Source organism: Microcebus murinus, chromosome 5 (genome assembly GCF_040939455.1).
Source record: "Microcebus murinus isolate Inina chromosome 5, M.murinus_Inina_mat1.0, whole genome shotgun sequence".
NCBI lineage: Eukaryota > Metazoa > Chordata > Mammalia > Primates > Cheirogaleidae > Microcebus > Microcebus murinus.
The window spans coordinates 48151615-48167082 of NC_134108.1; positions in this window are offsets into that span (position 1 = coordinate 48151615).

Here is a 15468-nt window from a genome sequence, read left to right on the forward strand (position 1 = left end):
ATCCTAGCACTCTGGGAGGCTGAGGTGGACGGATTGCTCAAGGTCAGGAGTTTGAAACTAGCCTGAGCAAGAGCGAGACCCCGTCTCTACTATAAATAGAAAGAAATTAATTGGCCAACTAATATATATAGAAAAAAATTAGCTGGGCATGGTGGCGCATGCCTGTAGTCCCAGCTATTCGGGAGGCTGAGGCAGGAGGATCGCTTGAGCCCAGGAGTTTGAGGTTGCTGTGAGGTAGGCTGATGCTAGGGCACTCACTCTAGCCTGGGCAACAAAGTGAGAGTCTGTCTCAAAAAAAAAAAAAATTAAAAAAAAAACCATACTGAGGGAAAAATGAACAAAACCCACTATTCTTTATACTCTTTGGTAATTAAAAAAATTTTTACAAAATGTACGAATTTATATTTACATATACATTTTTAAAAAGATTTGGATAATACAAGCCAAATGGTTAATAGTGATTAATGTTAGGGACCAACCTTCCACAGCCCCACCGGACAGAAAAGCAGAGACATCAAGGACGCAATCACACAAGAGGAGGTTTATTTTCTGGCTAGCCAGGGTCCAAGCCCCAGAGCACCAACGCAGTGGCCACTCTCGCAGGCAAGGACCCCGACTGGAACAACGGCATGCCTTTTATCCTCATGGTGCACAAGCTGATTACATGTGGATTATGCGTTGACCTTTAAAATGATTGGTTGCCCACTATTGCCTTTTTTTTTTTTTTTTTTTTTTTTTTGAGACAGAGTCTCGCTTTGTTGCCCAGGCTAGAGTGAGTGCCGTGGCGTCAGCCTAGCTCACAGCAACCTCAAACTCCTGGGCTCGAGTGATCCTTCTGCCTCAGCCTCCCGGGTAGCTGGGACTACAGGCATGCGCCACCATGCCCGGCTAATTTTTTATATATATATATCAGTTGGCCAATTAATTTCTTTCTATTTATAGTAGAGACGGGGTCTCGCTCAGGCTGGTTTTGAACTCCTGACCTTGAGCAATCCGCCCGCCTCGGCCTCCCAAGAGCTAGGATTACAGGCGTGAGCCACAGCGCCCGGCCCCACTATTGCCTTTTGAAATAATTGGCGGGTTGGTTGCCCTCTATTGCCTGATGGGCCAGTCACCCGTGCTTCAATGACCTCATCCCATAATTCCCCTTACAGGGGTGTAGCAAGCAAGCAATGACCAGAAGCAAAGGTTTGTGGTTAGCTCATTGCCCCACCCAAGTAAATTCCCGACAATTGGAAAAACTCCTCTGCCCTTCCTCTGCCCTACAAATTCCTTTGCCCTTCCTCTGCCCTATGGTTAGTACTGTAAGGCTGGTGGTGGGCTCCTCTCCCTTTCCTAGATCAAAAAGAAAAGGCTCACAAGACCAGATCTGCCAAGGACAAAACTGCCAGGCACCGCTGAGGGGAACCACACCCAGAAGTCCACCTGGATAAGAACATTTCCTCTTCTGGATTCCACAAATACCTCCAGCCCCTACTATTTCTCAACGACCACCCAAGGTCACAATGGAGAATCCCCAGCTCTTCCCACCACAAGTCCCTAGCCCCGTCCAAAGGGTATAAAAGGTCTCAGCCCCTTCAAACAGTGGCGACTCTGGGGCCCCCCCTTTCTTGGGGCCCCAAACCTCGACCACGCGTGTATAATAAAGCCACGTGGTGTAGCCCCCACTCTTTTTCTCTGTCTTTTCTTTTCACCGTCGCCGAAAAATCTTACAACTACTTCTGTGGAATAAGATTGGGGCTATTCAGTCTAGATTTACATTTTTTTTTTTTTTCTTTTTTTGAGACAGAGTCTCACTCCTGACCTCGAGCAATCCGCCCGACTCAGCTTCCCAGAGTGCTAGGATTACAGGCGTGAGCCACCGCGCCCGGCCATCAAAACACTTCTTCAAAAGGCAATTTCAGATGAATATTTTCCCCAGTCATGGATGAACAGGATAATGTAGGCAAATCATTTGAAGAATATGCAGCTGTTATAGACCTATTAAATGGAGAACACGATGAAAATTTCACTGACTGAGAATCATGACATCACACTCAAGTTAGCATCTCAGCCTCACCTTGTTGATGTCACCAAGCCACCCAAAGAACTACAGGTGGAATTGATTGAGCTCTCAGGAGATGATATTTTAAAGTCATTGTTTGATGCTAAGGAAGATTCAATTGAAATATGGAAAAATCCAGAATACCCACACATTTGGCTACATGCCTGAAAAATGCTCTCTTGCTTTTCAACCACTTATTGCTGCAAATCTATATTCTCCTACCTAACTCAAACCAAGATGCCCTTAAAACCACAAATGACTTATAACCTGTCTAGAGGATCTACTGAAACTGCAGACCTCCATACTGCAACCGAATATTTAAATGCTTTCCAACAAAAAGCAGACACGACAAAGTCATTAAAAGGTTAGTTAACTTTAAAATTAATAGTTTTCAGTTTTTGAAATTATTAAGCACATAGTAGTTAGATTTTTACAAAATAATGTATATTTTTAAGTGTATCTAATTGAAGTTTCTTTTTTTTTTTTTTTTTTTTTTTTGAGACAGCATCTCTGTTGCCCGGGCTAGAGTGTCATGGCATCAGCCTAACTCACAGCAACTTAAAACTCCTGGGCTCAAGCAATCCTCCTGCCTCAGCCTCCCAAGTAGGTGGGACTACAGGCACGCGCCACCATGCCTGGCTAATTTTTTTTTCTATATATATTTTTAGTTTGCCAATTAATTTCTTTCTATTTTTAATGGAGATGGGGGCCTTGCTCTTGCTCAGGCTGGGTTTTGAACTCCTGACCTTAAGTGGTCTGCCCGCCTTGGCCTCTCATAGTGCTAGGCTTATAGGCGTGAGCCACTATACCTGGCTGATTTATGTATTTCTTTAGCAAAAATTTCTTTTCTTCTTTTTTTTTGAAAATATCCACAGTGTTTGTTAATTGTTTTTTTATGAAGGGAAACTATTCCTTAGCCCACATATTCATGTTTCATAGCTTAAGAACACAGATCAATGACACACTTCTATGTAATACAACCCAAAGAAATTCTTTATATTCCAAAATCACTTTTCACTCTGAAAGATACCAGCCTTCCTTATCTCTTCAAAATAATTTCTGTAGGCCGGGCGCTGTGGCTCACGCCTGTAATCCTAGCTCTTGGGAGGCCGAGGCGGGCGGATTGCTCAAGGTCAGGAGTTCAAAACCAGCCTGAGCAAGAGCGAGACGCCGTCTCTACTATAAAATAGAAAGAAATTAATTGGCCAACTGATATATATATAAAAAAAAATTAGCCGGGCATGGTGGCACATGCCTGTAGTCCCAGCTACTCGGGAGGCTGAGGCAGAAGGATTGCTTGAGCCCAGGAGTTTGAGGTTGCTGTGAGCTAGGCTGACGCCATGGCACTCACTCTAGCCTGGACAACAAAGCGAGACTCTGTCTCAAAAAAAAAAAATAATAATAATAATAATTTCTGTAGAAATCTGCATGTGCCTTCTTTCTTGGTTTAGCCACAGCAAACTTATAGAGAGCTGCAGCTCCAAGGGATACAATGAAATGTTTCAACAATATGAAATTGCAGACACCTGGTCAAAAGGCCACACATCTGAGGTTTTGTCAAAGCATGCTAGTCCTTGATAGGTATGTCAATCTCAGCACATCCTTCTGTAGGGCAGAGGAAGGGCAGAGGAATTTGTAGGGCAGAGGAATTTTTCCAATTGTCGGAAATTTACTTGGGTGGGGCAATGAGCTAACCGCAAACTTTTGCTCCTGGTCATTGCTTGCTTGCTACACCGCTGTATGGGGAATTATGGGATGAGGTCATTGAAGCACGGGTGACTGGCCCATCAGGCAATAGAGGGCAACCAACCCGCCAATTATTTCAAAAGGCAATAGTGGGCAACCAATCATTTTAAAGGTCAACGCATATTCCACATGTGATCAGCTTGTGCACCATTAGGATAAAAGGCATGCCGTTGTTCCGGTTGGGGTCCTTGCCTGCGAGAGTGGCCGCTGCGCTGGTGCACTGAGGTTCGGACCCTGGCTAGCCAGAAAATAAACCTCCTCTTGTGTGATTGCATCCTCGGTGACTCTGTCTCTCTGTTCGGTAACGCTGTGGGTATCCCGACTCTAACACTTCCTGGTTGATGAAGAAATGAACTGCCCCGAATTTTTTGAATTCCTACTAAGTATTAGGCAAAGCACCAGCTATCGGGAATTCAATAGTGAATAAAGTATGCTCCTCCCCATTCCTGAAAGGAGTTATGATCCAGTGGGAGACACATACACACTGGTAAATAGTACAGTTGTCCCTCAGTATCCATAGGGGATTGATTTAAGGACTCTCTTCTGGGATGCTCAAGTCCCACATATAAAATGACTTGGTATTTGCATATAACCTATACACTTCCCATACACTTTAAATTATCTCTATATGACTTATAATACCTAATACAATGTAAATGCAATGTAAATAGTTGTCATACTATATTGTTTAGGGAATAATAACAAGAATAAAAGTCTGTACATTTTCAGTACAGACCAAATTTTTTTTTTCCTGAATATTTTTCATCCACGGTTGGTTGGATCCACGGATGCAGAACCCACAGATACGGAAGGCTAACTGCGCTTACTTCCCCTTCAGGCATCCAGAATGAGGCAACAAAAGCAAACCTGAGCCCAACCTACAACCTGAAGCTAGCCACAGAGCTGAGCCAACCTAGATCAGAAACCGCAGAGGATCTGCAGACCAGGAAGCATGAAAATAAATGCTTGTTGTTAAGTCACTGTGTTTTTGGCATGGCTTGTTGTGTAGCATATTATAGCCAATGTCTGGCTAATGCATATTTTGGAGTTTCTTTGTTCATTGTTTCTTTTTGCATATCATGCCTACTTGTACTTTCTTTTAGCCTAAAGTTTGTCTTTTAGAATGTCCTGAGAAGGTGGAAGGGGAGTGGAGGGGTTGGGTAAATTCACACCTAACAGGTATGATGTGCACTATCTGGATGATGGGCACACTTACAACATTGACTCAAACTGTACGAAAGCAATACATGTAACCAAAACGTTTGTACCCCTGTAATATTTTGAAATTAAAAAAAAAAAAAAAAGAATGTCCTGAGAGTCTTTGGGCAGTAAATTCTCTGAATTTACCCTTAATTGGAAAATTGCTTTATTCTTTGTTCTTAAAATAATTTTTTTTTTTGGTAAATAAGTGTAACTTGACCGTTTTTTCCTCTGAAAAGAATAAAAGTATTATTCTTCTGTCTTCTGACTTTCTATTTTCTTTTTTTTTTTTAGAGATGGAGGTCTCCTTGTGTTGCCCCGGCTGTAGTGCAATGGTGTGATTGTAGCTCATTGGAGCTTGGAACTCCTGGGCTCAAGTGATCTCCTGCTTCAGCCTCCCAAGTAGCTGGCACTACAGGCATTGCCACTCCCTGCTTGTCTTCTGATTTTCATTGTAGCTGTTAAGTCGATTATCAGTATAGTTATTGTTCGTTTGTAGGAAAGCTCTTTTTTATCTGGCTGTTTTTGATATTTTAACTTTGATTTTGGCGTTCTAAAATTTCATTATAAAGTAACTAGGTACAGAATCTTTTTATTTGATGGGAATTGGGATTCTTGAACACATGGATTAGTGTTTATAGTAGGCAGAATAATGGACCCTAAAAGGTATCAATGTCCTAATCTCCAGAACCTGTGATTGTTAGCTTACACAGCAAAGGAGGATTAAGATTGCTAATCAGATGACTTCCAAATAGGAAGATTATCTTGGATTATCTGGGTAGTCCCAATATAATCATAAAGTTCTTTAAAAGAAGAAAGGGGAGGTAGAAGAGATCAGGAATCATGTGACGTGAAAAAAAAACCTTAACCTGCTGCTTCTGGCCTTGAAGATGGAGAAAGAGGGCCATGAACCAAGAAGTGTAGGGGCCTCTAGAACAGGGGTCCTCAAACTTTTTAAACAGGGGGCCAGTTCACCGTCCCTCAGACCGTTGGAAGTCTGTCGGAGAGTGAGGCGCTCATTCCACACATGCACACTGTGGGCCTAGGACAAGTCGGCTGCTAAGCAGGACAGGCAGCGGCGGCAAAAACACTCGGCGGGCTGGATAAATGTCCTTGGCGGGCCACATGTGGCCCGAGGGCAGTAGTTTGAGGATGCCTACTCTTGAATCTGGAAAGGGCAAGGAAACATGTAATCCCAGAGAGCCTCCAGAAAGCAACACAGCTCTGCCAACACCTCGATTTCAGCCCAGTAAGACCTGTATTGTACTTCTAGCCTACAGAAAGAAGTCATAATAATGCTGTGGGGTTTTTTTTTTGTTTGTTTGTTTTTTGAGACAGAGTCTTGCTCTGTTGCCCTCGCTGGAGTGCCATGGTATCACCTAGCTCATAGCAACCTCAAACTCCTAGACTCAAGTGATCCTCCTGCCTCAGCCTCCTCAGTAGCTGGGACTACAGGCATGCACCACCACTCCTGGCTAATTTTTCTATTTTTTGTAGAGATAGGGTCTGGGTTTCACTGAGGCTGGTCTGAATTCCTGACCTCAAGGAATCCTCCTGACTTGGCCTCCCAGCGTGCTAGGAGTACAGGTGTGAGCCACCCCACCAGGCCTTTTACTCAAATTTTCTTTGTTTTTGTTGTTGTTGTTGTTGTTGTTCACCAACCCCCCCTTTACTCAAATTTTCAGTTATCTTTTATTTCTTAAAAGATATTAAACATTCTTATTTTATATTTTGTGTCTAATAATTCTAGTATCTGAGGTTTTTTTGAGATAGCATGTAACTGATGGTATCTTATTTTCTTGTGTGTTTTGTGAATTTTGACTAAAAGCTCATGGTTCTCATTATCTGTGGAAATTGTTTGAAATCTGGGTTGAAGGGTATTTTTCAGAGAGGATTTTCTTTTGCTTATACCAGCTGTCTAGGGGCACTACCAGCCTAGGACAAACTTAAAATAAATTTTGAGCAAAAGGTGTTTGGGACCACATAGATATTAAGAGCTATGAAGGATCTGAGACTTTACCCTGCCACAGTTGCATGGATGTTGGCAGAAAGACATGCTATTATTGGGTCAGAGACAGCCTATTACTCAAAGCAATAGCAGTAGTCAAAGTGTTGCTTTCCCAAGGCCCAGTTCTCATAGGACCACACAAAGTGGGCCGGGTGACATCTGTACATGCGGAGGGTTGCATTTCAGGAAAGGAACCCTGAACTTAGGGAACATGGACGTTTCGTAATGGGTAGTAAGCATGCCTTTCTTTTTCTCCTCAGAGATAGTCATTATCACGATCTTCTAATGCTATAAACAAATCTGCCTTCTGGTCTAGAGGGCGATATCTTTGTCTTTCAATACTGCTGAGTACACGGTCTTTGTTCCACACTAAAATAGTGTGGAACAAAGGCAGTTAGTGCCTCTGTTCACCAGATGGGCAGAAATGTGAGAGACTCATGAAGAATTTCTCCTATAATAGGTAGTTTGAATCTGGGCCATGAAACCATGCTTGTATTTAAACAGATGTTTTTCATGTCCCATTTGGCATTTTAATTTTTCTTTTTCTTTTCTTTCTTTCTTTCTTTCTTTCTTTTTTTTTTTTTTTGCAACAGGGTTACTCTGTATCTAATCTGCCTTATTGCAAGGGCGGCTGAAATGCAGGAAGGCAATCATAATTGAAGCTTAGCGAGTCATGAGTCACCTGAAGGAATGAATGCTAAAGGCCGCCAGCTTTCTGCTCTTCATCCAGAAAGCTGTCAGGTTTGGGAAAGAATATTGTTAACCAACATGTCTGGCAAATGAGGTTTAACTCAGTTGACTAGGTTTTTTCTCTCCAATTACCTAAACATTTTCCTGCTTTGGGGTTCATACTATCCCCCACGCAACGTGGGCTATACACAGGATTCTCTACATTGTATATAGTCACTGCACATAGTTGCATTTGTTGAGTTTTTTGGTTGGCACCTTTGTTTTTTTACTTTTCTTCTTCTTCTTCTTTTTTTTTTTTTTTTTTGAGACAGAATCTCACTGTGTTGCCCAGGCTAGAGTGAGTGCCGTGGCATCAGCCTAGCTCACAGCAACCTCAAACTCCTGGGCTCAAGCAATCCTTCTGCCTCAGCCTCCCGAGTAGCTGGGACTACAGGCATGCACCACCATACCCAGCTAATTCTTTCTATATATATTAGTTAGCTAACTAATTTCTTTTTAGTTAGCCAACTAATTTCTTTCTATTTACAGTAGAGATGGGTCTCGCTATGGCTCATGCTGGTTTCGAACTCCTGACCTTGAGCAATCCGCCTGCCTTAGCCTCCCAGAATGCTAGGATTACAGGCATGAGCCACCGCGCACGGCCTTTTTATACCATTAATGGTAGACTAAATGCAGATGGAATATAGGCTGAAATTTTCTCCTTGCATGACTAAAAAACAGCAGAAATTGAAAGAAAATTAAACAATTTAAACAAATTTAATAAGTTCCCTAGAAATGGACTATCTCTAATCCATAGAAAACTTAATTTACATAATCAAAGGAATATGTTATTTATCAGTTATAAACATGGTAAAACTTTAGCCTGAATTATTCTAACCTATAAAGAAAGCACATAGGCTGGGCGTGGCGGCTCACATCTGTAATCCTAGCACTCTAGGAGGCAGAAGGCAGGCTGATCGCTCAAGGTCAGGAGTTTGAAACCAGCCTGAGCAAGAGTGAGTCTCTACTAAAAATAGAAATAAATTAATTGGCCAACAAAAAATACATAGAGGCCGGGCGCTGTGGCTCACGCCTGTAATCCTAGCTCTTGGGAGGCCGAGGCGGGCGGATTGCTCAAGGTCAGGAGTTCAAAACCAGCCTGAGCAAGAGCGAGACCCCGTCTCTACTATAAATAGAAAGAAATTAATTGGCCAACTGATATATATATAAAAAATTAGCCGGGCATGGTGGCGCATGCCTGTAGTCCCAGCTACCCGGGAGGCTGAGGCAGAAGGATCACTTGAGCCCAGGAGTTTGAGGTTGCTGTGAGCTAGGCTGACGCCAGGGCACTCACTCTAGCCTGGGCAACAAAGCGAGACTCTGTCTCAAAAAAAAAAAAAAAATACATAGAAAAAATTAGCTGGGCATGGTGGTTCATACCTGTAGTCCCAGCTATTTGAGAGGCTGAGACAGAAGGATTGCTTGAGCCCAGGAGTTTGCGATTGCTGTGAGCTAGGCTGACGCCAAGGCACTCTAGCTCCGGCAACACAGTTGAGACTCTGTCTCAAAAACAACAATAAAAAGAAAGCAAGCATATAGACAAATGGTTCATTCGTGCTAAAATAAATGAAGGTACATTAAAAAAACAAACAAACAAACAAAAAACAAACCAAACAACGTCAGTCAGGATAGAGAAAAGTAAAAAAGTTTAAATTTTTTTTTTTTAGAGATGTGGTTTCGCTCTGTTGCCCAGGCTGAAGTGCAGTGGTGTGATCATAGCTCACTGCAGCCTCGATCTCCTTAGTGATACTCCCACCTCAGCCTCCCCAGTAGCTGTGATTACAGGTGCAAGCCACTCTCATAGCTTAAAAAATTTTTTTATATAAAATAAACAACCTTACATGTCTTACTTGTGTTTTATTATGATTTTAAAATGAAAATATTAGTGTAGAAGTTTCCTGTGGATTTCCTAAGAGCTTGAAACAAAAATAAATAATTGGAAATGTTTGGGGGATACCCTAAATAAAAATATTTTGACAATTTTTTATCCTTCAGTATTTAATTACATTATTATCTATATACAGCTTTGTAGTATTTTTTAACTTCACACTATAAATGGACATCTTTGTCTATCAATAAAACTAGATCAAAAAAAAAAAAAACTAAAAAAAAAAAAAAAAAAAAAAACTAGATCTACAGCATTCTCTTAAATGGCTTTGGTGTAGTCCACTGAAAGGAGATACTATTTATTTAACCAAAATTTGAATTATTTTGAATTTTTTAATGTAAAAAACATAGTCAAATCCATCCATGTCCATATATCTTTGTGTTTTTGACTGATTACTTTCTTAAGACTTCTCAAAAGTGCAATTATTAGGTCAAAAAGGAACTGCATCACAATGTCTAAATTCATACTGCCAGACTGCTTTCAAGAAAGATTCTTTTTTTTTTTTTTTGAGACAGAGTCTTGCTTTGTTGCCCAGGCTAGAGTGAGTGCCATGGTGTCAGCCTAGCTCACAGCAACCTGAATCTCCTGGGCTCAAGCAATCCTCCTGCCTCAGCCTCCCGAGTAGCTGGGACTACAGGCATGCGCCAACATGCCTGGCTAATTTTTTCTATATATATTAGTTGGCCAATTAATTTCTTTCTATTTATAGTGGAGATGGGGTCTCGCTCTTGCTCAAGCTGGTTTCAAACTCCTGACCTTGAGCAATCCTCCCGCCTTGGCTTCCCAGAGTGCTAGGATTACAGGCATGAGCCACACCGTGCCTGGCCTTAAAACTTTTTTTATAGAGACAAGGTCTTGCTCTCTTGCCCAGGCTGGTCTTGAGATCCTGGGCTCAAGTGATCTTTCCACCGAAGCCTCCCAAAGTGCTGGGATAACCAACATGAGCCACCATGCCTGGCCTAATTTTCCAATCTATAGTGAAAAGCAAGCACCAGCCAATTAAATATTTGCCAGAGAGATGAAAATTGATTCAAGGATAATTTTAGGTTATATTATCAAAAGAAAGGGAGTGAGGGAAGCAGAATGATGTAGGGGGAAAAAAACCAAGTTGGGGTATGGTCTTAGCTGGCGGCTGACTGAAGCTTTAGCCTGTTTCCAAAGGGAGCTCTTTCACCACTAAAGTGCCACCTTGAGGCAAGGGGACTACAATATGCATCAGTCGGTTATTGGCTGCGAGCTGCCTCTGGGAGAGGTAAGTGACTTCTTCGATGAAACAGCTCCCTTTAGTCCAGGGCAATTCTTTAGACTCTACAGAGAAGGCAGCTGTGAACTTTTAGCAGCCAACAATCATAGCTCAGGGGTAGAGAATTTTGGTGGGTATTAGGAGGTTGAGTAGTGTCTCCCCCAAATTCAAGTTCAGCCAAAACCTTAGAATGTGACCTTATTTGAAAATAAGAGTCTTAGAAGATGTAACTAGTTAAGATGAGGTCATACCGGATTAGAGTGGTCCCTAAACCCAATGACTGGGGTGCTTATACGAATAAGAAAGGACACACAGAGATGCACACACAGGGAAGAAGGCCTTGTGAAGACACAGTCAGAGACTGGAGTTACATGGCCACAAGCCAAGAAACACCTGGGGCTACTAGAAGCTGGAAGAGACAAAGAAGGATTCTTCCCTAGAGCTATCTGAGGGAGCATGACCCTATTGACATCCTTTTTTTTTTTTTTTTTTTTTGAGACAGAGTCTCGCTTGTTGCCCAGGCTAGAGTGAGTGCCGTGGCGTCAGCCTAGCTCACAGCAACCTCAAACTCCTGGGCTCAAGCAATCCTTTTGCCTCAGCCTCCCGAGTAGCTGGGACTACAGGCATGCACCACCATGCCCAGCTAATTTTTTTTTTATATATATATATTAGTTGGCCAATTAATCTCTTTCTATTTATAGTAGAGACGGGGTCTTGCTCTTGCTCAGGCTGGTTTCGAACTCCTGACCTCAAGCAATCCGCCCGCCTTGGCCTCCCAGAGTGCTAGGATTACAGGCTTGAGCCACAGCACCCGGCCCCTATTGACATCTTGAATTCAGAAAAATGAGGCTCGTATTGCTCATTTATATATATATGTTTTGCTTGATTATACATTTAAGCAAAGACTACACAGTCTTTTTAATTTTTGAGACAGGGTCTTGCTCTGTCACCTAGGCTAGGGTGCAGTGGTGTTATCGTAGCTTACTGCAACCTCAAACTCCTGTGCTCAAGGGATCCTCCTGCCTCAGCCTCTTGAGTAGCTCGGACTACAGGAATGTGCCACCATGCCAGGCTAATTTTTCTATCTTTTGGAGAGACATGGTCTCGCTATGTTGGTCAGGTTGGTCTCAAACTTCTGGCCTCAAGTGATCCTCCCACCTAGGCCTCCCAAAGTTCTGGGATTGTTAGGTAACTAGTTAGGATCTCCGGCTCTTCTAGGGACAAGGGTGCCCTGCTTTGGTGCTGTCTCAAGCAATTACTGCTCCTGGGAAGAAGGATAAGTGTGGGCACTGGGTTTTGCTGTTGCCCCACCCTTAATCCTGCCTTGAGCAACACCTGGGGAAGGAAGGAATGCTTTATCAATCTGGGAATTCCCCAGTCCAGCCATGAGATAGGATTTAGAAAGTGACCTGGAGTAACCTAAGGGTAATTATTATGCCATGAGCTTTCTTTTTATCTTTTTTGTTTTTTTTTTTTTTTTTTGAGACAGAGTCTTGCTTTGTTGCCCAGGCTAGAGTGAGTGCCATGGCGTCAGCCTAGCTCACAGCAACCTCAAACTCCTGAGCTCAAGCAATCCTGCTGCCTCAGCCTCCAGAGTAGCTGGGACTACAGGCATGTGCCACCATGCCCGGCTGATTTTTTCTATATATATTAGTTGGCCAATTAATCTCTTTCTATTTATAGTAGAGACTGGGTCTCACTCTTGCTCAGGCTGGTTTTGAACTCCTGACCTCGAGCAATCTGCCCGCCTCGGCCTCCCAGAGTGCTAGGATTACAGGCGTGAGCCACCACGCCTGGCCAGCTTTCTTATTTTTTAAATTTTTATTTTTTTAACTTCCCCAGAGTACAGAGTGTAGATGCCATTAGCTGGAATCTCCATTGTGGTTCACCCCCAAGGTGGGCTTTTGGAGAGGGAGCTCATATAAGCAGATGGAATTTTGAGGACATCTGTTGATCATTTGATAACATCCCACACCTCCAGAGAGCCCACCCTTAGACTGGGCTAATAAAAGGAAACACTCTGAGAATTCAGGAAGAGAGTGAGTGAGTCTCTCTGTTTCTCTCCACTCTCAGAGACAGACCTGTTTTGTTCTACAGCAATGAGCTGCTCCTGTGAAACTGCTTCCTGCCTGGGGTTACTCTGTCATATTGGCCCTAATGGTGGTTTTTCTAGGATAATAGACTGGACTTGATGCTTTGGTGTGCCTGGTCATTCTTCCGCCAAGAGCACACCAAGAACCCAGGGCAGGCTGCCACCCTGACAGGATTATAGGCCTGAGCCACCATGGGCAGCCTATTTATTTATTTAGAGTCAGGACCTTTCTCTGTGGCCTAGGCTGGAGTATAGTGGTAAATCATAGCTCACTTCAGCCTTGAACTCATGGCCTCAAGGGATCCCCTCACCTTGGCTTATTCAAGCACTGGTATTACAAGTGTGAGCCTCTGTGCCTGAGCAGTTTTTTTTTTTGAGAAAAGAAAAAAAACAAAATAGTGGTGCCTTCAGGGTTCTGTGGAAAATTCGTTTTTAACTTAGAATTATATACACAGCCAGAACAACAGTTAGTTCTAAGGGTTGGGAAAACAACCAGTTTAATCCTTGCTCATTGAGAAGCGCATAGCCTAGCTGGGAAGAAACATCAATATGATATGTATCAGGTAAGGGAAGTGGAAAGAAGTCTGTAGCAGGTATTAACAGCATGGATGGACCAGGCGCAGTGGCTCACGCCTGTAGACCAGCTACTCATGAGGCTGATACAGGAGGATCACTTGAGCCCAGGAGTTGGAGGCTGCAGTGAGCTATGATGATGCCACTGCACTCCAGCCTGGGTGACAGAGCAAGACCCTGTCTCATAAACAAACAAGCAAACAAAAACAGCATGAATGGAAGAGGGGCACCCAATTCAGTCTCAGGAAAGCAAGAGAAAAGTTCCTGATGGAGATAATCCTTAGCTGAGCCTTAAACAATGAGGAACAACTTGGTAAATCTCTTCCATAAATTTCCCTGGCCTAGATTAGACGGTGGTAAGAGAAAATTTATCTCCATATTCAAATTTGACTTCTACATAGCTGACTAACTGATAATGACTAAGGGCATAAGCATTAAAAAATAGCCATAATTTTGCTTACTACTTCCATCACGTATGCAGCAAACCTGACTTGCAAGATTTGCAGCTCGGTTTTCCCCATGACTAATGCATTGGATGCTGGGCACACCCACCTTTCCTTTTGACTTGAACAAACTGTTTTTTTTATTTTTTATTTTTTTTATTTTTTTTAAGGAAGGGAGGGAGGGAGGGAGGGAGGAAGGAAGGAAGGAGTTTTTTTTTTTTTTTTTTTTTTTTTATTGAACAAACTGTTGAAACCATCACTTTTGTTTTTCATTGTGGGCTCTCTACCTGTGCCAAGTACAATCAACTTTTTATTAATTATTTTTTATTTTTTTATTTTATTTTTTTGAGACAGAGTCTCACTTTGTTGCCTAGGCTATAGTGAGTGCCGTGGCATCAGCCTAGTTCACAGCAACCTCAAACTCCTGGGCTCAAGCGATCTTCCTGCCTCAGCCTCCCAAGTAGCTGGGACTACAGGCATGCGCCAGCTAATTTTTTCTATATATATATTAGTTAGCCAATTAATTTCTTTCTATTTATAGTAGAGACAGGGTCTCGCTCTTGCTCAGGCTGGTTTCAAACTCCTGACCTAGAGCAATCTGCCCGCCTCGGTTTCCCACAGTGCTAGGATTATAGGTATGAGCCACCACGCCCAACTTTTTAATGTTTAGACCATACTTTTCAAATTCCTTATTGGCCTGTGATTAGGTCTTATTAGTTATTTATGGGATTATCATTTAGCTGTTTTTGTTTAAAGCATAGGGCAGGCTGCATTCTGGTGTCAGGGAACAATTCCTCATATATTGGAACTGAAAAGTTTAGAATTAGGGCTAAAAAGCTGAGAATGCAAGGATGACTGGCTATGTCATATTTGGGTGGTTTTTCTTTCTTTTTCTGTTTTTCTGAAAACATAGTAAGTCAGAGACAAAGCTTGGGCACAGCACTGGGTTAAATGGTGTCCGCCTGAAATTTATTGTCTACCTGGAAACTGTGAATGTGACTTTATTCAGAAATAAAGTTAAAATAAGGTTATATTGGATTAGGGTGGGCCTTAAATCCAGTATGACTGGTGTCTTCATAAGAAGAGAGAAATTTGGACACAGAGACACAGAGGGAAGACAGCCCTGTGAAGACAGAGGCAGAGACTGGAGTTATGCTGCCATAAAGCAAGGAATGCTGAGGACTGCAGGCAACCACCCCAAGCTGAATAAGTAAGGAAAGATCCTCCCCTGTAGCCTTCAGAGAGAACATGGCCCTGCAGACATCTTGATTTCAGACTGCTGGCCTCCAGAACTGTGAGATAATAAATTCCTGTTGTTTTAAGCCACTCAGTTTATGGTAATTTGTCACAGCAGCCCTAGGAAACTGACACAGGCATTAATCAAGCTCTTCTTATACCCCATTAGCGGCAAGCGGGCAACCTTCCCCTGGTCTGGCCTGCATCCTCATCCAACAGAGAGGAGCCTGCCTCTTATCCCACTGTTTCCCATTCCCCCTCTCAGC